This window comes from Cynocephalus volans, chromosome 8 (genome assembly GCF_027409185.1).
Source record: "Cynocephalus volans isolate mCynVol1 chromosome 8, mCynVol1.pri, whole genome shotgun sequence".
NCBI lineage: Eukaryota > Metazoa > Chordata > Mammalia > Dermoptera > Cynocephalidae > Cynocephalus > Cynocephalus volans.
In genome coordinates, this window is record NC_084467.1 from 58,106,327 (window position 1) to 58,130,910 (window position 24,584).

At 42.0% G+C, this 24,584-nt stretch overlaps 1 protein-coding gene across 5 annotated transcripts in view; it reads right to left on the reverse strand.

Moving 5' to 3' along the window:
* The window catches only part of GNG12 (G protein subunit gamma 12), a 119,329-nt gene extending 97,861 nt beyond the window's left edge, over positions 1 to 21,468 (reverse strand). For all 5 annotated transcript variants that reach the window (XM_063106271.1, XM_063106269.1, XM_063106266.1 and 2 more), the window contains exon 1: positions 21,344 to 21,468. The gene's annotated coding sequence lies outside the window, so the exon portion shown is untranslated. The remainder of the gene's footprint in view (positions 1 to 21,343) is intronic.
* Positions 21,469 to 24,584: the final 3,116 nt, after the last annotated feature.

Sequence of the window (24,584 nt, forward strand, 5' to 3'; positions counted from 1 at the left end):
ATGAAATATTTAGGTATAAATCTACCAAATATGTATAAGATCTATATGAGAAAAACTGAAAAATTCTGATGAAAGAAATCAAAGAGGAACTAAACAAATGGAGAGATATTCTATGTTCATGGACAGGAAAATTCAATACTGTCAAAATGTTAGTTCTTCCCAACCTGATCTATAGATTCAATGAAATCTCAATTAAAATCAAATTATTCTATAGATATTTACAAAATGATTCTAAAGTTTATATGGAGAAGCAAAAGATCCAGAATAGCTAACACAATACTGAAGAAAAAAAAGTAGGAGGACTGACACTACCTGACTTCAAGACTTAATATATAGCTACAGTAATGAAGACAACGTAGCATTGACAAAATAAACAAATAGATCAATAGAACAGAATAGACAGCCCAGAAATACACCAACATAAGTATAGTCAACTGATCTTTGACATAGGATCAAAGACAATACAATAGAGAAAAGACAGTCTTTTCAACAAATAGTGCCAGAACTGGACATCCACATGCAAAAAAAAAAAAAAAAAAAAAAAAAGAAAAGAATTTAGACACAGAGTTTACACCCTTCACAAGAATTAACTCAAAATGGATCACAAGTCTAAATGTGAAATGAAAATCTATAATAAAACTCCTAGGAGATAACATAGGAGAGAATGTAGATGACCTTGGGTATGACAACGACTTTTTAAATATAACACCAAAAGCATAATCTACAAAAGAAGAGGTTGTGGTGCGTGGGGACAGCAAGTATACAGGAACTCTGTGTACTTTCTGCTAAATTTGGCTGTGAATCTGAAACTGCTCTAGAAAATAAAGTTTAACTAAATGTAGAAAAACACATTGATCTGTGAGACATCCAGTCTGTAGGCAATGCCTGATTTACATCTGGATCTGTAAACTCTTTGCAATACTCCCACTCACCCTGGACCACTGGTTGGGAACCACTGGTCTATAAGAAAGGCAACTAGCATCCTGGATACAGAAGGGGTCTGGCCTTACCCAGACCTGGTTCAAATTCCAGTTCTGTGGTGACCAGCAATAGGATGAGTTATTGAATGCTGAATGCCGCCGTTTCCTCCTTTGTAAATGTGGATAGAAATATTTTACAAGATTTTTAGTTTCAAATGCAAATAAATTTTTCACATCTAACACAGCACCTGGCACACAACAGGTAGCTAATATTATCATTTCTGTTCTCTAGAGATCAGTGGTTCAGTTTTGAAAGGGTCGTCCGTGGATCAGCAGCATGAGCATTGCCTGAGAACTGGTTAGAAGTGTAAATCTTCAAGCTACAATTCAGACATACTGAATCCCCTCAGGTTGGGCCCAGCACTGTGTTTTAACAGTTCTCCAGATGATTTTGATGCTTCCTAAAATTTGAGAATTGCCATTCTAGTACAGTGGTTTCAACTTTTTTTTAATCAACAGAGAAGCTTTTCTTCAAAAGAGACCTATTCAAAAGGTTGATTTGTGAAACATGTAAATTTGTAAAGACTATGATTAAACTGAGTAGACAGAGCTCCACATGTGCACTCAGGGTCCCACCTCCTTCCTTGCAGCCATTCCTGAGGGGCCTCTGGGGTGGGGAACAGTATCTGGCATAGTTACAATTTTCGGTGGCATCATTGAAAGAATTAAAAGACTCAACACAATACTAAACCATTCAACCATAATTACAAGGCAAACCCTACTGTAGTAAAACAATACTTACTGTGGTTTTGAGGGGCATCCACAGCTAAGCCACTTTGCACTGGGTCACCCTCCGGCACCGCACTGCAGGCCAGACTGGGCTATCTTATATTCTTGGGGCAAACTTCACAAGTGCCAACCTAGTGATTTTTCTTTGGCCCCAGCTTAGTGTTACACTGCCTCCTATTCAGAGCAAGTTGTACCCCAACTTGTCAGAAGACTTACTTACTCTGCAGTAGCAAAAAATACATTTTATGTCTTGATCACAATTTGGTGGCACACTCCTTAAGGGAGCTGAGGCCCACCAGAGAGTGTCCGGCACACCAGCTGAGAATCACGTCTAGGAATAAAATTTGGAAACTACTGATGTGGAGGCTATAACCAAGGACACAGTCATGAGAGGGTTTTGTTTACTGAAAATACACAGTATCTAGTATCCAAAATAGGACTTATATAGGCTGATGATGAGTAAAGGAGCAAGAGCAAAAAAATCAAAATAGAGAGCCACAGTTCTCAATAGTAGTGATCCACTTGGTTTCTCAGATAAAACAGCTGACTGTGGAGTGATAGGCTAGGTAATGCCTAGTTAAGCAAGATTATTACGAAAACTAGCACTCACTGACCAAATCAGTCATCTTCCCTAAGTGCCATGTCTTCCAGCTCAAATTTCATGTGGGCTGTAAGTTATTATTGTCTATACTCTGACAGTGAGGATCACCTTGATACAATAAGTTGATCTGACTGCAGCATCTCAGAAAAAAGAAAACCCATCCACAGCCTGTATCAAAACCAAAAATATCTCCAGACACCAAAGCCTCTTTACCAAAAAAAAAAAAAAAAAAAATTGAAAAAAAAAATAATAAAGTTTGCAAAGGGAGTTCCTCTCACTGATTTCCTAATTTGAGCCTCTTCCAACATCTCTGAGAGAGGGGCAGAACAGGCGTTAATTTCAGCTGACAGATGAGAAAACTAAGGCACAGGCAGGCTAAACGCCCTGCATAAGGTCACTGATGATTAGTAGAGAGCCAGGTCTATAATCATAATGCTTCAGAGGTGGAAGAGGCATAAGAGAGAGATCTAGTCCACCCCGCTCATTTTACAGAGGAGCTACCTTTCATCTAGAGAGGGGGGTGAGGGGTGGTTGGTCCAGGGTGAGACTCCTGGTTTGGCACAAGACCAACTGCACCTGAACCACTGGAAAGTAGAGCCTCTCACCTGGTGAGAATGAGGTAGGAGGTGAGGGCAGGCCTTTTTCTCCTCAATGTCTCTAAAGCTGAGCTGTATAAATTATTTATAGGTGGCTATTATCTTATTAAATTATATTATCAATTATTTAAATTAACTAAAATTAAATAAAGCAAAAAAATCAACTCCTCAGTTATACTAGTCATATTTCAAGTGCTCAAGAGCCACACGTGGCTGGTGGCTACCACACTGGGCAGACTGAACATTTTTTGTGTGTGTGGCAGTTGGCCAGCACAGGGATCCCTGGACCTTGGTGTTATCAGCACCATGCTCTATCCAACTGAACACTTCTATTGTTGTACAATGTTCTGCACAGAGTTACTCTGAAGGACACCCTTTATGACAAGGATGTAGTTGGAACGGACAGCTGGAATCAGGAATACTGGAGCTGCCACCAATTAGCTGTGTGAACTCAGGCAAATCTCTGGGCCTCTGTTTCCTCATCTATAAAAAGGAGAAGTTGAACTCCACAATGGCCTCTTTCAGCTGTAACATCCCATAATTCTGTACCTAACATTCCAGATGGCAAACTCTGGACTCTACCCACTCTTCTTTTCTAGGACTTCCATGCTGGGCCTTTATCAAATTAGAGCAAGAGAACAATGCACTTGGACTTCATTATTTCCTATAGAAACATGGTCTTTGAATATGAATTAAATAGCATGCTTCTAATTATTTCAAGGGTTAACATAAGAAACAGCCACAAGAAGAATCTCTAAATATTCACCAGGAAGGATTGCTGAAGATACTGAAGAACCTATCCCCAGTGTCCCTCCCATAAGGACCTACATGATGAATTTGCTGCATTTTAGGGCCAGAAAAAAAGTGTATTTTTCTACACTTTTCTACGTTTCCTTTCACTACAGAATGAAAACTACATTGCTTAATATGATTTTTAGGCATCAGTTAATGTCTGCATGTGGGAGGCCTCTTTTCCAGAGCAACTGAAACAACTAATTATGTCTCATATACAGAGTTCCTGGGCTTTATCTTGACCTCACTGAAAATACATTCTCAGCAGAGGTCACATCTAACACTTCTTGGAAGTAGAACTAAAATGACAACATGTTTAAAAAATCAAATAGTTCAGTGATCTTCTCACTATACCATATTGTAAAAATATAAATTTGGAGCACTGAGAGAATAAAAAACATAAACCTCAAATCACTGAGCTGAACAGAATTCCTGAAGAATTCGCAGAAGGCTAGATTGTGGCAACTTTATAACTTTCCCTCCCACTGTCTCTATCATCTCCTCCAACTAAAATTAAGTGCCAATTAATTAAAATAACAATGGCAAGCATTTATTGTCTAGTCTACTCAGTGTCAGGCACAGCTGTAAGCAGTTTATATATATATATTAACTTATGCCTCACAACAAACCCCAAGAGGAAGATGCTATTATCATCTCCATTTTCCAGGAGAGGACACTGAGGCGTTGAAAGGCTAAGTAACTTGTTCAAAGTCACAAAGGGAGCAAGTAGCAAAGCTGGGATTTAAACCCTGCCAGTCAGGCTTCTGCTCTCAAGTCAGATACCTGAGCCCCCATTTAACACGGACAATGAACATTTCCTATGAAGTATAAATTAAAAACATCATCAGAAAACATTACAGAAACACACTGGCAAAGTAAAAAGAAAAAGAGAGCTTGCTTAGCAAACAGTTTCCAGATTTGTCCCCTAGGACCCTTTCCAGACTGCCAGCCCAGAGCCCTTCCTGTTTAGAAATTTTGGAGAATGCCAACCCTATAATTCTGTCACTTTTCCAACATTTACTCTAAACTTCCTCAGCATTGTTTTCCGGTAAAATAACCAAAAAGCTTACATTCTGTGTAACAATCATCTAAAGGCATATTAATGATCAGCAAAGCTGTATCTTAACTCCTTATTTAACAAGGGCGGGTCACAAATAATAAAAAGACAATTGAGTTGGGAACCGATCATTCCAGTCTCTGCAGCTGTTATGAGTCAGTTTAAAAACCAATTTGCATGAGTGATCGCCAGGCTCTTTATAAACATGGTACCTGCCAGGAAATAGTTCCACTTTCTCTTCCCTAGACTTTCTATCTTCATGTAGATACTGACTCTGTTAAGCCTTGGGTTTTACAATTCTTTATATGCTTTTATGTTTCATATGCTTATCAGGACAAGCTCCTATAGACAATAAAAAGAAAACAGTCTCTTAAAGGTACTAGAAAACAAACACAAGTTATGTGTGTTTTTTTAGTCCTAGGAGTAGTATAGTCAAACAGACATAGGTTTAAATGTTGGCTCTGCTCCTTATGAGCTGTGCAGCCTTGGGCAAATTACTAAATTTCTCTGAGTTGTAGTTTCCTCGTCTTAAAATGGACTAAACTATCTTTATGGAGTTGTAATGCCTGCTCAAGAGGAGGCACACAAAAAAAGTTACTTCCCTTTCTTTCCCATAATGAAAGTTGTAAAAAGTTAGTTCCAAAACCAAGTTGCATTCTTTAGACTTCATTTTTCATTTTTATTCAGTTTGTTACCAAAAAAGTTCCCAAGGGACTCCTACTTTCAGGTACTTCTGATAAGTGTTAGCATACAAAAGGCTTCTAGCTCTCAAGAGGGAATGGAGAAACATACGTGGATTGGAAATTCGATCCAAACAAAACCTCTAAAAAAAAAGTGTATTTGTAGCCAGCAAAACAAAGCCACGAATTGTTTGTACGAATAGGAATTTTACAGGTTGCTTTCCCTCAGAATTTTTCCTTTACTAAATCCCTGATGAAAACAAAATATACTGCTGGACATGAAAGAAAATTAATGTGACCATTAAAGTTATTTCTAGTCAAGATTCACGAGCCTACATATGCTCCTCAAAAACAATAATTTGCTCCCAGGCTCCATATAATGAACCTGGCCATGAGTAATACTGACATCCCAGAATCCCCAGATTCAGCTTTCTCATGAGAACTGTCCATGAAGTGTGACTTGCCAGAGAGAAAGGTCTTGGCCAAGACCCCTCAGAGTTGCTGTGCTGTTACCCTGTGGTTACTGTGTCAAAATGAGAAAGGTGATACTCCCCTCAAAGATATTTGTTTTTTAACCTAACAATATGCAACAATAATTTGAAAGTAGGAAGAGGTTTTTGTTTTTTGTTTTGTTTTAACGGATGGATTACACAGCTCAAAGTTAGGGCTCAGCATGTTTTGACAAGGAGCTCTGTGGGCTGACATGGAGAGAGGATTTGTGCTCAAAATGAGCCAGAATCTGTAAGACTCCTCAGCAGCCAAATCCCAATTTCTGCACGTGTCAATTATCTGCACTACAGAGACTCAAGTAAACTCAGACAGCAAAAGGCCACTCTCCCAGTGTTCCCACAGTTGACTACACACTGGAATCACCTGGAAGAGACTGCTGCCCCCATGGGCCCCACATCAGAGGGGCTGACCCCATAGGTCTGGGTGCACTGGGTCTTCATGATACACAAAATAACTCCTCAGCTGATTCTAATGTGCAGATAAGTTTGTGAACCACTGCCCCAGTCACCTGTGCCTTCAGTGAGGCTAATGGAGCTGCTAGATCCTATTTCCTTTGAGAATTCTTTTTCTTTTTTTCTAATTAAAGGGGGTAGGGGGATAAGATAGTGCATGAAGTCATAAATTTTAAACTTTTCTCAAGTCAAGAAAGTCTGAGGTCAGAGTCCTTAGTGTGAATTCATCCCTTTGCCCTTCCTACATAATAAAGATTAAAACCAATTTGAGTGATAGAGCACAGTATATATTCCCGAGCAGAGTGTAAAGGGTACCCCTTCCGAAGAGGATGGGAAGGGTAACGTATCAAGACATTTACGGAGTGTGGGAAAGAAGTCTAAGAAACAGATTCATGACCCTCTGGATATCCTCACAAGAGCTTTTGAAACTTTCCAACCCCTGACTTCATGTGGGCTCCTCCTCCTTGCCCCACTAGACCCTCTAGTCTTAAGTTACTAATGCAGGAAAAATTAACTGCTAAAAACTGGACAAAATGCAGTCCAATTTTTTATTAGATTCCACAGATAAGAAATGACTGTCAAGTTGCTATAAAAGTTACTAAATGTGTACTTTCAATGTCTGTACTTACCTAGTTGCAGATTGTTAACAGGTCTGCAGACGCTAATTTGCAAGGTACTTGGGGGCAGAGGGTGGTGCTGATGTGGAGAGCAGCAGGGAAAAGGAGCTGGAGTCCTGCTATCAAGGACAGTGAGGTAATAATGTTCATCAGGGGTTTCTGTGTGCCAGCCACTGTTCTGAATGCTTCACACCTATTAACTCATTTACATTTCACAACCTATCTGTGAGGTAAGTGCTATTACCACTCCCATTTTAGAGATGGGGAAACTGAGAGAGAGCCGTCTAAAATGTTTCTGGGATTCCAGAAGCGCAGCCAGGCCTTGAACCTGAGTGGTGTGAATGGACTCTTCACTACTAAACTGTGAGGGCTTTCCGCCAGGAAGTGACCACCCTGGTGGCAGTGTGAGGGTAGAGGTCAGTTAGGAAGCCATGGCAACAATCCCTGCTAGAGGCAGTGGGGGTGGGGAACAGCACACTCGACTCTGGGCTGTTAAGGAAGTGCAGCAGGCTTAGGTTGAGGGAGGGGTGACTGGGCTGGAGCGTGGTGAGGAGGGGGGAGGAGTTCCGATGACTCAGGGGTTCAGAGCTTGGCAACCTGGGTGGATGGAGATGTCTGGCACTGACTAAGAGAAAGCAGGAAGAACAGCAAGTTTTGAGGGGAAGATGATGAGGTCAGTTTTCAACAATGTCCATGTTGACTGAGATTAAGACTGTCAAGGCAGAAATAATTTTGTGAAGTTTATTGGGAACCAAATGTGAGGACTGACCTGGAAACACCATCCAACAGTCAGAGAAGTCTATTACAAAGTTTATTACAAATAACAAAAGCTTTATAGACAGAAATGGCTGCAGAAAGCAGAAACAACAAAAAGTGGATTGGTCATTTCAAAATTACTTTCCTTGTAAGGTGGGGACAGGGAGACAGAACAGCAGAAAAATAACTGATTTAGTTAACAACAGATTACTTCAGGCTATCTCTCTTGTGTACGGATTAAAGCAGAAGGAACTCCACTATTTTGCCTATTGAAATTTAAACTTGCCTATTAGGGAAATTGACTATCTCTTTCTTCTGACTTCTTGGAAGATCAGACCACAACCTAAGTGACATGGAATTTAGCAGGGGTGACTCCATTTTGGTTTTTAGTCCGGTCTATTGGGCCCTAGTATGGGAAACTCCTCCAAAACAATGGCCTCCTATAATTTTTATTTAACATCCACCTGAATTAAAAGAGCCTAAGACAGACAATCTGCAGTTGTGTCCTGGGAAAATTAGAGTAGTTTATTGAATTCAGGTAGCTACTATTTATGCCCCAGTTCTGCTAAACCACTTTCCTCCTCATCTTTCCCTTTTGCTCTGGTTATATGTAACAAGTAGTTTAAAAAGCAGAAGATCTCCAACCCTAAACTCCCCTCTCTTTGACAGTAACACACAGTGCGTGTCCAGGATACCACACTTCCTGCTCTTTATCACTTATTTGTGAACAAAAAACAGATTTCTTTGAGAAGTCTTGTTTGCATTTTCATTAAATCCAAATTCCTTACAATGGCCTGTGTGATCTGGCCCCTGCCTAGTTCTCCAAACTCACTTCTCACCTTGCACTCATTCCTTGTTCTTTATACTTCTGCCACGGGGCTTTGTTTTTCTGCTCAAACAAGCCAAGCTCATTCCTAGCTCAGGGCCTTTGCACTGGCAGTTCCCTCTACCTGGAGTGCCCTTCTCCCAGATTTCATCTGGCTGCCTCTTCCTCACTGAGGTCTCAGCCCAAATGTCACCTCTGCAAAGTGGTCTTTCCTGGCTACCTTCACTAAAGCAGCCACCCCTCATCCTCTTCTCTCCTTGCCTCAACTACCCTCTCTGTCACCTGTCTGAACTGATCTTGTTAATGGCAGCTTTTACTCAAGGAATTTTGTGTATCTTGTTTACAGCTGTATGCCCACAGAGTAAGCAATAGATAAATACAGGGGTACCTCAAAAAGCTCATGGAAAGAACTGAAAGATAATATGAATCTTTCCACGAACTTTTTGAAGTACCCTTGTATTTGTTGAATGAAAAAAGATTATTTTGGTATTTACTAAAAACTGAAAAAAAGATGAGGAGACAGGGATTTTGTCCACAATGAGCTAAATGTCTAATAAAAACATCCCCGTACAAGACAGAGGCAATATAGGACACTGTCTCCTCCCTTGTGTCCCTTTCCCTTCTGGCAGGCCATGCCCCCCAGCCCACCTGGTGGACAACCCTCCTGTTGCACTTTCACATGGCAACATGGCACCATGAAGACAGCACCGACTTCAGAGTCAGACATACCTGGATTCAAAGCAGGATGTCACCACCACTTGCCACTGTGCCCTTAAGCACAGTACTTAGCCTCTTTGAACCTGCTTCCCCACCTGTAAATGCAGCCAGTATTCCCTACTTCAGAGGGCTACCATGGGGAGTGAGAAAATGTATGTAAAGCTCATAGGACATGCTGGTACATACTTGACACTTGTGGACTAACAACATTATCACGGAATTTACTACCAGCACACTACACTCTCTCAATTAGCGTTTGACAAATGCATTTAACTGTACAAATAACTTCATCTGAGATTAAAGGGTGATGGGTCTTATGTGACCACTATGATCATAATGTCAATTATAACAACAGTTAACACCTGAGCAGTTACTATTAACATACTGGGCTTTATATACATCAGTAGCTCCTTTATTCCTAAGCCAAAGATAGTAGTTCATCAATTCTAAGGAGCAAGTTTTGTTCACATTTTAACTCCCTAATACTGGGATGATTTCACGGTAGGCAGAATGCACCCCCCCCCCCACCAAAGCGTCTGTATCCTAATCCCTGGAACCTATAAATATGTTATATTACATGGCAAAAGGGACTCTGCATTATTGTAATTAAGGTTGCAGACCTTCATATAGGGGGAGTATCCTATATGTGGGCCCAAACTGATCAATTTTCTCTGGCTGAAGGCAGAGAGGTGGAGTAGAAGAGGTATCAGAGAGCTTCCAAGTATGAGAAGGATTTGTCATTCTGTTGCTGGCTCTGAGATGTAGGGCCCAAGGGCAAGGACCAGAGAAAGGTCTCAAGGGCTGAGGGTGGCCATCAGATGAGAGACAACAAAGAAAACAAGACCTCAGTCTTACAACTACAAGGAACTAGATTCTACCAACAACCTAAATGAGCCTGGAAATGGATTCTTCCAAGAGCCTTGCAATAAGAGCCCCACTGGTCAACACCTTGATTTCATCCTTGTAAAACCCAGAGGAGAAACACCAGCCAAGCCTACCCTGACCTACAAAACTGTGAGATAATACATTTGTGTTGTATTAAGCTCCTAAATTTGTGGTGATCTGTTATGGCAGCCACAGAAAACTAAGACATCCCTACAGTTGATGTGGATTATAGTTTAATTGGCAGCATTTTTTCTTACTTCTTAGTGGCACATAGAATAATGGCATGTCTCATAATCGACGGCATTTAGGTTTGTTGAAATATAGTGTTATCTGTTTTGCAAATGTTCAAAGAGGATCTGAGAGGTCAGGTGATTTTTCCAGAAGACAGAGATTGCAAATTTGAGCTCTAAACCGCTATGCACATTGCCAGAGAGCTCGCAAGGACTAGAGTATCCTGCCAAAAGGCCAGGGAATGGCGAACATGACCTACACAGGCATGTGTGTGACATGAGATTCCTAACGCAGTTGACTGCAAAGAACCAGAGGGGTGCAGAAGGTACTCACCCTCAGCAGCATTCATTCATCTACTATTGATCAAGCACCCAAAGGTGCTAGGTACCCTTGTAGGCACTGGGGCTAGAACAACAGACCAAGACACTGTCCTTAAGGAGCTGACACTATAGTGGAGGAGACTGATACCATAGTGACAGATAGCAATAAGTGCTAGAAGGAAAACAAAGCATCTATGGAGCTTTCCACAAACCTTCACAAAAGTAAAAGCCCCATATTCAAGAGGTGAAAAGAAACAGAGCCCTGTGCCTGAAAGATAAGATCCTCTCTTTGGGATCTTACAGGGGTTGCTTGCTGCTAGTGGGAACACTGAAAAGAGAGATTTTTTTTTTGTTTTGGGTTTTGTTTTTTTTTACAAAAATCAAACAAAACCATAGCCATCTTTTCACCAAACCACAATTTCCTTTTCTTATGATGAAATTCAGTTTTAAAAAGACAAAAATTAATTTTACAAGGGTACTTCAAAATGTTGGTGGAAAAATAGAATTAAAAGATAATATAAATCTTTCCACAAACTTTTTGAAGGACTTTCATCGATTCAAATAGCATACCAAGAGCTGACTGAAAGAATACCTCAAAAAGAAAGATGATTCTATGCAACTCCAACCCCACATCCCTTGTAAATTCCTGAGCTCTAGCCTGTCTTCTTACATCGTACTTTTACCTTCCTCTTCTCTTTTAGCTTGGAAATAGAATAGACCATCTCTGATGGTGAAATCAAAGCAAGAACAAGAGCCCGATTCAGGGAGTAAACCAAAAAAAAAAACTGCGGCACAAACATATAAATACATACGTATTTCAATAAATATGTGTAAATGGAAAATTCTAGATTTCATAAGAGATTTTGCAGAAAATGCCATTGGAATTTATATATTCTCAATCTCTCTCTCTTGTTTTTGTTTGAGAGAGAGAAATTCTAGACTAAAAGATCATCCTCACCATGGTTTTGGAAAAGCCCCAGTTTAATAATACCATTAGCTGAAAACTATTTATAATTCAGACATTAGCAACTGGCATAAAACTCTACTTTCCACTTCTCTTGATTTTGCACTGACAATTTGGCAGCCCACTCTACCCTTAGGCTCACAAGAGCCATCACATTCTTAAGTCTGCATTTAAGAGATTCTGACAGAGATGTATGGGAGAGGAACGGCCAATAATGCCCACAGGAGGATTTACTGGCCTAGACAACATGCAGGAAAAGACATGCAAATGATCCCAAACCTCCACCTCATTCATAATTAGAAAAATTTAAACTACTCTAAATTACCGATTCTCACCAATCAGATTAGCAAAAATGGTAAGAACTGACACTCTTTTTGCTGGTGGAGATGTGGAGAACCAGCCAACTGACACACGGTGGGTAGAAGGGCAAAATGATTCAACCCTTCCAGCAGGGGGTTACAGAGCTCTGTGATTCAGCATCCCAATTCTGGGAATCAATCCTTAGGTTCAGCTGCATAAGAGCAAAATGACGTACTACACCTTTATTCATCACAGCATTGTTTGTAATAGCAAAAGACTGAAAACAGTACAAAGGTCCAGCAGTAGGGGATTGGTTAAATAAAACATGGTACATCCACATGATAGAAAACTATTGTGCTATTGGAGGGAGAGATGGAGAGTGTTGATAAAGAAAGATCCCCAGTACGTACTGATAATTAAAAAAAGCAAGGCACAGAAGAGTATATATAATACATCATCTTTCATGAAAGAAAGGAGAAGAATAAAAATACGTAATTCTTATTTGCTTGTATTCACAAGTTGCTACTTGTAGAGGATGTGGAGAAAGCCTGGGAGGGGACTGGATGGGAGCAAGAAATATCAGTGTTTACTTTTTATATGGTTGTGAGGTTTTGGGGGACCATATAAGTATATTACTTTTTTTTTTTTTTAAAGAGGTTGTATAACCTATTTTCCCAGAAGGGTTAAGAACAAGACAAGACCAGCTTGGAAGAAGCAAAGCTAAGGAGGTGGTCAGTCCAGGAGAAGAGATCTGAGAAACCTGGATTTAGCAGGTTAAGTTCTCATGTGGAAGTCAGCAAGTCAGAGAAATCACAGTCCAGAGTTCAGGAGGTGAGCAAGGTGAGCGTGGAGAGGTTGATTTCTGCCCTGTTTTATATTATCTGCAGGGTGTGCGTGGCCCTGAGCCCCCTGATATTTATTACAGCCAGAAGGAAGTCAGCCAACTGTAGGTGAATGGGAGGCAAAGACAGAAACACTAGGATTACCTACCAGGCAGCATGCCAGCAGCATTTATTTGCTCTCTGGATTTAAACTGTAATGGCTGAAGCATGCTGGTCATTAAATATTTATGTAAAAAAGAGCGCAAAGCATGTGCCGGAATATTGTTCTTAATTCAACAGAGAGATATTCCTGAAAAGTTAAGACTCTGGGAATTTGTAAAATCAAACAATACTGTCAATGCAACAGGTGAGTTCGCTATTTAAAGAAACTCTGTAGGGAATCCTTGTAAGGAATTGCCATCTATTTCTGCTTTGGAACTCTGAGTTTGTCTGAGAAGGCTGTAGTTAACCAGATTAAATGTGAAAGGTGTTCATGCTTCTGCACCTGTTGGCATTTTTCACAAGGTGTAGTCTCTCTATAAAACATCAGAAGGCCAAGGTCCAAAGTACAAACCAGCACCTTTATCCTTAGCACCACTGCCTTAGCGTTTACATCCACTAAATATGGCTGATTCTACCTGCTGCACAAATGCCTCTCAGGAGAGGAGCCAGGAAGAGGAAGTCAATTCTGATAGTAGGCTTTCTAAAGGATCAATTTAAAAGACAAAGCGTGCAAGAAGTGCCAATTGGCGCTAAGGAGGACACAGATAAACTCTTTTTCTTAGTTTTTGGTAGTTTTGGCAACAAGGCTCTCCACTGCTCCCCCTAAACTAGAAAAGTCTTTTTCTAAAAGAAGCAGGAGCTCATAGGTAAGTTCCAAAGGCTTCTGCAGCCACTGCATTCTGTCTCCAAGGGGAGGGCCAACAGCTGGTCAATAAATAACATCTCTTTTCATAGTCCCAGGAGTTACTACTCTATTCCCTGCATCAGGCAGACTACATAGAGGGTACAAGGTACCCCGGCATGTATTAGGCAATACTGAGCATTTGTTGGTGTTCGACTAATAGTAAACAATGTCAACAACAACACAAGTGCTCGTCTTTACCTGCCCCTCAGGAAATGATGATCTGAAGAAAAAGAAGCCCTTAAGAGGGAAGGTGTATCATTGAATGTTTCCTAGCAAATTATGATCAATTTTAAATGTTTTGATTTTAAAAAAAAAAAAAAAAAGAACACTAGCTCATGCACTTGGCTGGCACACACTGCAGAGATCATGGTTTTATCCTTCACTCCACTGGCATTTATTAAGCTCCTACTATGTGCTAGACTCTGCCAGTTCATGGTAATATAATGGGCTATTGTGGCTGAAGGGGTTTTGAGAGGCAGAGCTGTTGCTAGCCACATTGTGCCTCTGTGTGAGTTAGAAAAAGACAACTCCTGGGCTGGCCCCGTGGCTCACTCAGGAGAGTGCGGTGCTGGTAGCGCCGAGGCCGTGGGTTCAGATTCTATATAGGGATGGCTGGTGCGCTCACTGGCTGAGCGTGGTGCAGATCACACAGTGCCGAGGGTTGCGATCCCCTTACAGGTCAAAAAAAAGAAAAAGACAACTCCTCCAAGTGGACCTAGCCTTGCAGACTTGATAGCATCAGAAAGAACTGTTCCTTCATTCTGGCAGAGGCAGTCCTACCCCAAGATGCATGGTTTTTTGAGCAGATTTGAGCCCCCCATTGCCTCCTTGAACAGGCACTCTTGTGTAGTGAACAACCCATACAACAGTTTAAGGCAGCCCTGTCAAGAAGTCACAATCCAATCCTTCTGCTTCTTGGCCAGACATCCAACCCTCCCATGACAACTTGTCTGAACAGCCAGCCAATCCTGACATTATACCCCCATGTGAAGTCCTGTGGTCTAATGTGCAGGGCATGATCTAATGATTCAAAAGGTTTCATTAGTCTAGGTACAGCTGAGGCACCTTCTAGTCTACTGGTTTTGACATCTTTATTATTTGCCTGAGATTCTGGCTGAATAAACCTGGTGTCACTGTTTTATCTCAATAAGGTCTTCAGTAAGCTCAATAAAGTCCAAGCAGCTTTTGAATTTTGATTGCTTTTTCCATCCTTACATTTAGCTCATGTCGAGATTTAACAGATTTCAGTCTGAGTCTTCATTTGAGGAGAGGTCTTATGCTTCTACTCTGCAATAATGTCTCCCAGAAAAGCAGACAAAATTTGAGGTCACCGCAGACTTGGGGTCCAAGTCAGGATCCCAGTGGGAGCTAAGGGTTTAGTGTCCAATAGTCAGGGACATCTTGGCTGGCAGCATCTACAGCTAAATAAAAGCCTGATTATTCTACATCAGTGAAGTTAAGATTCCACCCCAAATGGGCTCATGTGGGTTTGCACATAGACACTCTGCATGAAGGCAATTCTGTATACACAGGATGCAAGTGAAGACATGACAACTGATTCAGACCCCACTCCAGTGAGCACTGTGATCACACCAACTCAAGTTCAACCAGAGCTTATGCTTCTCCCCTTGTTCAACCAAAGGAAATCCTATGTCAATTACATGACCTTAAGTGCAAGGGGAGTGGTAGCCCATTCTGTGTGAGAGTACACAGAATAGAAGGCCTTTTGACCGTCTATCCCCAAAGTCACCCACTTACAATCAAATGACATGGAAATTACAGAAGATTTTTACCACTGATTCACTCAGACCTAAAAAAAGGTTCTTCTTTTAGCTACTAAACCTCCAGCAGAACTGTAAGTATCAAAAGTCTTAACAGTGTGCAACACTTTGTTTTTTATTATATAGTAATCCTTTGAAATGCAGACCCATTAAAAGAAGACAAAAACTCTCCTTGTTAAAGGATGGCACCCAGACATTTGTAGCCAGGCACTTTTATGATACCTAATAAAACCTGACATGATAAACCAAACAATTAAGTGACATGGAAATGATTTTCAAGAGAGACTCTGCAATAAATGGAATAATCCATCTTGATGTTCCCTTCAGTCAAATCACCTCCACTCTGTGCCCTGGATCCAAGCTACCTGTTTGCTACTCTCCTATTGTTCCTAAGACAGAAGTGTGGCGATCAGGACTTGTTGGTATGAGCTCGTTCTAGAACAGGAGTTAGCGGGCCAGTTCCTTCATCTGTATCATCAAGGCCCTTTTGGGAGTTGCGAAATGGGAGAGGTGGACTTCACAGATCACTGAGGGCCAGGCCTTTGTTCTCACTTCAGGCGGGCAGGGCCTCAGCGGGGGGCCGTTGCTGAAGAGGGCTGAGCCCGACAGAGAGGCATCGATTGTTCTCCTCGGGTGGGCCGCCTCACTCAGCAAAGGAGCCTCTCCTCGTGTTTCTCTTGATCTGCTTTACAGCTTTTTAATGAAACTGCCTCCATACAGCCCTCTTCATTCTCATCTCTAGCTGAGCTCTTAGAGCATGAAACATGAAGTCGGAAGGACTCTGGATTAAATTCTGTTCTTGACACTTGTAGTAGATTGACTTATGTACCCCCAAAACTCCCTGAAGCTTGAGTTGTGTCCCCCAGATTTTACGTATGAGGAACTTAGCCCCCACTGTGACTGTTAAGAGGGTGGGAAATCCTATTAGGTAAATTGTAAGGTGGAGACTTGAAGAGGTGATTGGATTGCAGGACCCTACAGTAGTGAATAGATTAAAAATGGTGGTCAGGGGCGTGGTTCTGAGGGCTTTAAAAGAAGAGGAGAGTCTTTCTCTCTCTCTCTGCTCTCTCTGCTTCCATCACCTTGCAAGTGAGACCCCTGGGTCACTGTCACCACCACCAGATGGACTTTAGACTTCTCAGCCTCAGAAACTGTAAACAATAAATTTTGTTTTCTTTATAAATTACCCAGTTCCAAGCATTTTGTTATAAGCAACAAAAATGGACTAATATACCACTTGAGCAAGGCTGGGACTCTTAGGGAACCTCGGCGCACTCCTCTCTGCTGATGTGAAGACTAAGCAAGATTGTATACAGAAAGGGCTCGGGATACAGAACTGTTCAATAAATGGCATCACGTTGTGATGTAATTATTTTTTATCTATCAAACTTTCCTGTAAAACTAAGTGCACCAATATCTTCCTCATTACTGTCTTCCAGGTGTCTGATATACTGCAGGTACTGTACAAACACAGCTTGTCAATGCAGGTCTGGGAAGTGGCAAATTCCATGACGTCACGGAGGACTTGGTCTATGTACAGATCCTAATTACCCACTGGTGGACTTTTCAAATATCCCTTATGAAGATACACCTACAAAACTTCTGAAAGGGCATCTATTTTTACCGCTATACAATTCTCACTGCAAAGGTTTTGACATTTAACTTAAGGACCTTCAACTGCTATACAAGTTGGTGTTTTTTCCAAAACAAGAATAAAATCCTGCTATTTGTAGTTAATAAACCAATATTTTTTTTGAGTAACTATTACACAAATGAATTGTTTATTATATATACATGCTTACTGGGGAAAATGGGGGAAATATCCCATCGCCCATTTGTCTGTATTTTCTTCTAGACTTTTTAAATGTATACTTAAAAATTTTTTTTTTAAAAAACAACTTGTAATTGTAATAATGCACTGTAACTGTGTGCACTGCCTTTCCTCTATTTAATCTATAAAAGACATCATGCATTACTGACTTTTTTAAAGTTTCTAATATAAAAGAAAAATGGAATCAAGATCTAGAAGAATTGATTTGTTCAACAAATTAATATCTCAATCCATTTCACATTTAAAAGATGTAATAATTATTGCCTAATTATATTCTCTTATTTTGTGAGTATTATTTGGCAGGACTTTTTAAGTTACTAAGCTTTTGTAGATTTGGGGGAGAGGTTAAAATTTCATATAGCTATTTTCCTGTTACAAAAATAATGCATGCTCATTATATAAAATTTAGAAAGAGAAAATTTCAATAATAACTTAATGTTAATATTTATTGAACACAGATTATGTGCCTGGCATGGTTCTAAATACTCTATGAAGATTAACTCATTTATTCTTCGTAACATCTTATTGAAACATGGAGAGATTAAGTAATTTGCCCACAGTCTACACACCTGGAAGTATGAGCTAGGAATATATCATTATGCTATGACGCTCTAGGAGTGAAAAGAATCAATAATTTATTCAATCAAGGCCTCTACTGCTTCACAGTATAATGTCACAGGCAAGAAACAGTTCATAAGAACACTGTACCCTTTACAGTTATTTAAAATTATTATAAACCACCATCTCTGTGTCCCTGTGGAACAATTAGTAAAATGAGAAGTCATCTGTAGCAAGAGGTAAGATTGTGGATTAGTCCAATTCTGTGCAGCTAATGTGCACTAAGAAAAAAAGAGAAAGAGAGAAGTTTAAAAATTTTAAAGATGGAAGCATTTTTTAAATTTTAGCAAATGATTCAATGATGTGATGAGTAGATTCCCCAAATTAACTGAATACCCATTCTCACGAAAGTTTAAAAATAAAACAAATGTTCATAATCAGTCGTAACACTTCTCACAGCTTATCTGTTGGCCTTGAACATCAGTAAAAGCAAAAGTAAATAACCGGATATGCTTGGGTCACATTTTTTCATACTTTAATTAAAAATTATAGTTGGTTAAAGACAAATACTTCTACTGTTCCTGGCTTAATTTCCTACCCAGGGCTAATAAACACAACTGTCTGAAATATAAATTCTCTTTAAATTTAAAAGATAACTAATGAAACATTTCTGACTGCCTGGCTCTAAAATCACTACGTAACCGTAATTTCAGCACTAAAAGAATGTTAAAACTATTAATCCTTTAATCATAATTTTTCATACTGCTGTGGTAGAAACATGACGTACACACATACACATAAATATTTTACACACACACAAATCAGGTACCTTCTCTGCAATTTAAAATTGCTCTATCTAGCATTTCCAGAAGGTTCAAGCTGCCGCCTTGTAATTTATCCCATAGCCTGCTGCTTGAGCAAGCTAGATAAGAAAATATCTAATAATTTCAAACATTTACTGTGTTGGGATCAGTCTAAGTGTTCTCCCTAGAGATAGAGACCACTATTATCCACATGTTACGAATCAGACTGAAAAAGATTAAATAACTAATATTCTCACCCAGGTCTGTCTGACAAACAAAGCGCACACCCCAAACCACTATTAAATTGCTTCTCTTCCAAGTTAAGGTTCAGAAAAAGGTACCTGACTTCCATAATTTACCTTTCTACGTTAAGCTTAAGCTGACATAAAACTAAAAAAAAGAAAACTAATAACAATTCAACACAGAACATGACATAATTCTAAATTTGAATTTTTTTCCTGCTAGAGAGATATTTTCAACACAAAAAACCAAAACTAATTTGGCATTAGCTAACCATTTCCTCAAGTTTTTTGGCTATGAAGTCCTTTGCAATCACAACTTGACAAACCATCCATGTTCTGTAACAAGTGACAACACAAACCGAACACCACAAATCTTGTTAGAGAGCTAGTCTTTCATATAAGATTGGAGCTTTCCACACAGAAAACTTTTATAATACTAATTTTTTTCAGTCTCTTGTGAAACACAGATTCACATTTTTATATATTTCTACACAGTCTAAGAGCTGTACACCCCGTTGGGGTTCAATACCTAGTAAATTACTTGGGTTAAATACAGCAAAAATAAGACTGCATTATTTACAAGGTCTAAAGACACAGCAGTTAGACTTTTCATCATTTTTTGGACTTAAAAAAACCAGGGCTTTCTGGTGCTGCTTAACTGTTAGGGAAGGCAAAGTGACTGAATATTTGATCTAAAAGTCTTTTTATCACTTAAATCTCTGTAAAATGTTTGATTACTTTAAAAAATTGTGTGTGTGTGTGTGTGTGTGTGTGTGTGTGTGTGTAAATCACACGTTTGTTTATTGGAAAAGGAGCTTGCTAATACATATAATCCGGTTTTTTTTTTTTTTTTTTTTTAAACCAACTAGCTCCGTACTTGAGTGTGATTGTTTTGGCAACAGTAAAATTCAACCCCGTCATTCTAGCGCTGCCTGCCTTCCTGGTTCTCCTAGGTGAGGGCCGAGATCCTGCGATAATTTACACGGAGAGCTGAAAAGCACCAGCAGTGGTGCAGTGTGGTGACTAGCACTTTAAAAACAAAGCCCAACTCCACTTCTAAAAGAGAGAACACACAGACACAGACCCTGCTTCTGACAACATCCAAAAGATTCATTATAGACAATCTATTCAGGCGAAGCTACACAACCGCCCTAGGAAATATAAACAGTGTCCGAAAGACTGCGGGGGAGTAGGGGGAGTAACTGATGGGAAGGAAGCTTATCATGTGAAGTTTGTCCAACCCCACAAGGTCTAATAAATTCTTGGTTTGCTTCCACTCCGAGCAGCCATTAAACGTGCCCTGACACGTGGGCGCAGGGGACCTCCCTCCTAACTCCGGTGTTCGGCTGTTTCCTTCTCTCTCCGCTTGTTTGTATACAACCACGCCCGGACAGGATGGCCACAAGATGACAGGCCTCGTCAGTTCCTTCACTCACATTCCAGTTGTCCAAAGTTTCACTCCACCGCGGCGAGTTTAATGAGAATCGCCGGTTCCTTTTCGAAAGTTATGAATGGTTTAAGTCAAGTTTACAAGATACGCTAGGCGAGGGACAAGTGAGTGTCGGAGACGCTACTGAGCGTTTTAAAATTAGCTTTAATGGATATGCCCTAATTAAAAAAAAAAAAAAAGTCATCCCGATCCGCGGAAGAAGTGTCCGGGCAATACTTTTTCTAAAAATCACGCAAGAATCAAATCTGAGCCTTGACCTACCCCTTACCACCTACAGTCTGCAAAAGGACAGCCTCCGGGTCACCGCTCGGGGGTCCCTCGCGTTGTGTGTCATCGGGGTTCTCCTCCCGACAACCCGCTATTTTCCCGCTAGACCCCCAGCGCCCAGCGGGTTTCCAGGGTTGCGCTCCCGGCGGCTAGTCCCAAGAAAGAGAGGCAGAAAGTGGGGAAGTGGGGCGTGGCGCCCCTGTCGCCCCCAGCTGCCAGCCTTCCTCCAAAGCCTGCCACCACCGCAAGCAAGGGTTGGGAACACGGAGGGCCTCCCAACCCGGCGCCGGGCGCACAGACGTGGGTCGGCGAGGAAGACAGAGAGCGGGGAGACCTTTCCCCCCCGTCCCCAGCCCAGGCGCGGCGTCCCCAGTCCCAGCCCTGGGGGCCCCGGCTTCCCGTGCCCTCGGGCCGCCGCCCGTCGAGGGCTCGCGCTGTCTCTGCCTCCGGGTCTCGGTGTCCCTTGCCCTCTCTCCTCCACCCCTTTTCCCTGGCGCCTAGTGCCCCGACCAGTCCCCGCCCTCCGGCACACTCTTCCCTCTTTCCTTCCTTCCTTCCTCCGCTCCCTCCCTCCATCTCGCTTCCCAGCACTCGGGACTCAGAGGCGGTCCCCGAACTCGCTGGCCGACGGCCCGCGCTGCGCCCCTGTCCCCGCGGCGACCCGACTCACCACCCGCGCCCGCCGCTCGGTGCTCACTCTCCTGCCGGTGTGCCGCTGCCGCCGCCGCCGGGGACTCGGTCTCTAAGGGCTCCTGGAGACGGTTCCGACCTCTCCCCCTCCCGCTCCTCCGGGCGCCGGCTCCGCCTCGCTCGGGTGGGCGGGGCGGACGGCCCCGCTCTCCGTCCTGCGCGCCGGGCCCTCCCTCCGGCGCAGACGCCCTGGCTGTGGCGCGCGGCCACCCGCCGAGCGGAGAGGTCGGGAGTGGAGGAGCTTCGTCGACGTCTGGCCGCCCCTGGTCACCCCTCTTCCTCGAATTCTCACCGAGGACCTGAAGTTGAAGGACTCGAGGGCCCCCAGCTCAGGACCCGCACTGCTCAGGGCCGCTCTGACTCCTCACAAGTTTCCTTCGCGTGCGAACGCCTCGCCAGCCCTGATGCCCACGGTCCCCTGGGCAGCGAAGATGAGCTGCCAAACCCCTACACAAAAGTTAGGCTCTGCTCCAGAAATTTCTGAGGAAAATAGTCACGGTAACATTTAAAGGGCCCTGGGGCCACGGAGAGATTTTATTTCCCAGATAGTGGACGTATGACTGCGGATTGTTCGATTTAAAGTACATCCACCCATCAGGACCTTCCCCTCCATCTCCCTCGACCCCTTGACATTTGTGTTTCCGAATGCCCAGTACCTGGCACGGTTCTGCGGAATGAATTAATTGGATTTGGTTGGTCTTTGCTGGATGGATTCAGGGTCAGTGAGATTGAAGAGCCATTTCTGCTAACAGACTTCAACAAACAGTACTGAGCACCTGCTGTATGCCAAGCATGGTACTGAAGGTGATGGGGGGATACGAAAATGAATCAGACGGGGGCAGAGGGAAGGGCATGACCCTTAAAAAGCTTAGAGCCCAGAAAGAATGAAGATGGATGTACAGAAATCTTACCACTCAGTGGACTTCTAGAGTATCTCTAGATATCTGCTTTCTTGTTCGACAGGGTGGATAAAAGAGGTGAGGCCAAAGTAGGTCACTTAGAACCAGTATGAGCAGAGTCCACATTTGAAATGGAGTCTAAAAGCATTGGTGAGATTCACCAAGGAAGCCGGGAGCTAAGGACTGCAGTGAGGGCATTATCTTCACTCTTGCTTTCTTCCTGACTCCTACTCAAGGATCAGTCACAGTGAAATCATTTTGACTGGGTGCAGAAGGGATGTCCCTGGTAGAGGAAGTGTATGGTTGGATGCCTTGCTCCAGGAGTGTGGTCTTAGCAACCTGTGCATGGCAGTGGTTGTTGGGGTGCAAGCCACAGCCTGCCGGAGGAGCCCTTTATTTCCTGCTCTGAACAGCATTAGGAAATGCTTGACTGATTCATAGATACAGACAGTTCAAAGATACACCCTAGATGAAACAGCCTGACACCAACAGGGACTGAGAGAGTCATTTACTGGAGTCTGTATCTTTATGCCCCAAACTACAGAACTGACTCCAATAGCCATACCATTAATTTCCCTTTCTGGGGCACTTTATAGTTTATTAAATGCTTTCATGTTCATAATCTTATTCTTCTCTCATTAGTCTTTTGCAAAAACCTGGAAACTGAGGCACCAAGAGCTTAAGTGGCTTGCTGAAGTTTTTCTAGTTCAATGCTGTTCAAAATATTGTCCATAGAATGGTGACAGTCTGTGAACCATTACCCGTCTGCAATGGGATAAGTATAGAAATTGGAGATGAGCATGTAGAAACTTCTATAGCAATTTGACAGAGTAATTTTATGCCTGTTGAATGTAATAATTAAAAATGTGACCTTGTATTTTGTATGTCTTTTTATTTCATTTTTCTCATTATCCATTTTATACTTATCATGTTGTACAAAGGCATCAGAGTGCAACAGATTGAAAATAAAATACCACAGATAGTTTAAGAAGCACTGATCAAGTTAGTAGCAATGCAGGAATAGTAAGAGCTAACACTTAACCTACACTTCCTGCATGGCAGATGTTGCTTTAAGTGCTTTACATATATTAAATCTTTTTAATCCTCCTAGCAACTCTAGAAGGTAGGCAGGCACAGGAAGGCTGAGCCATACAGTCCAAAAGTGGCAGAGTCAGAGTCAAACCCAGGGCACCTGGCCCCGCACTTTATGCTTTTACCCATGGCCCTGGATCCAGTGTTCTTTCTACTCTGCTGATGTTTCCTGAACTTCAGTGATTCACATTCCATCTTCTTATCACTGTACCTCCTATTTTTTATTTATATTTTTGAGTGACTCACTTTTGTTATTTCTTACATGTGTTACCCTTGCAGTTAGTAATTCCACCCATGAAATCATGGGTTGGATAAGCCAACATCAGTCTCTTACCCTACTTCACATTAAAGTAATGCCTAAGCTCAGCCATGTACCCTCCGATTCTTTTCCAGTTTGGTGCACACTGGTTCCAGGCGTGCTTTCATTCCCACCTGCCAGCATCTGCGTCTCGCTCGTTATCAGAGTACCACCTTCACTGGAGGATTAGCTTTGCCTGCACACAGGACAGCTGTAAGTGTCTGGGGATTAATGTCCTCTACCCCCACAGCTAGCCTTTAACCAGTGATGGAGGAGTGTGGAAGTGTACATACTCCAGCTCCTTTGCCCCTAATTGGGACTACTCTCAGATGTACACTGTCTACAGAGCTCCCTACACATTTGGGCCAAACTCTCCCCTTCCCCCATGGGACTTTGCTTGATATCACATCCTTGCTCAGGCTTCTTACTCTTCCCAGTTCCACTTCTCACTCCCCTCCCAGTTTTTCCTGGGAATACTAACCAGGACCCACTACCTGATTTGTGGGGCCCAATACAGAATGAAAAATGTTCATAAATTATAGAGAATCTCGAAATGACAACAGCAGAGTATTAAACCAAGCATAGGGCTCTGTGTGACTGCACAGGTATGTGACTCTGAAGATCACACATCAGAGAAGCTGTCCTGGATTCTAATAAATCATTTTCACTCAACTCTTCATCTCGGGGTCTGCTTCTGGAGACTCTCAAGCTAGAATAATAATTATTAAAGAGAAAACAAGCCTATCCAGGTACTACCAGGATCATCTGTGTAACACACTGGTGGTCAGCATCCCACATCTTGGGAGGCCCACTTTGTAGGGGAGGCCCACTTTGTAACAAGTTATATGTTAAGAGATTTGGCCACAGAAAGAGGTATAGTTGAAAATGGTTTAGATTAATGAGATGATGGATCAAGAAACCTGGGTTTTAGT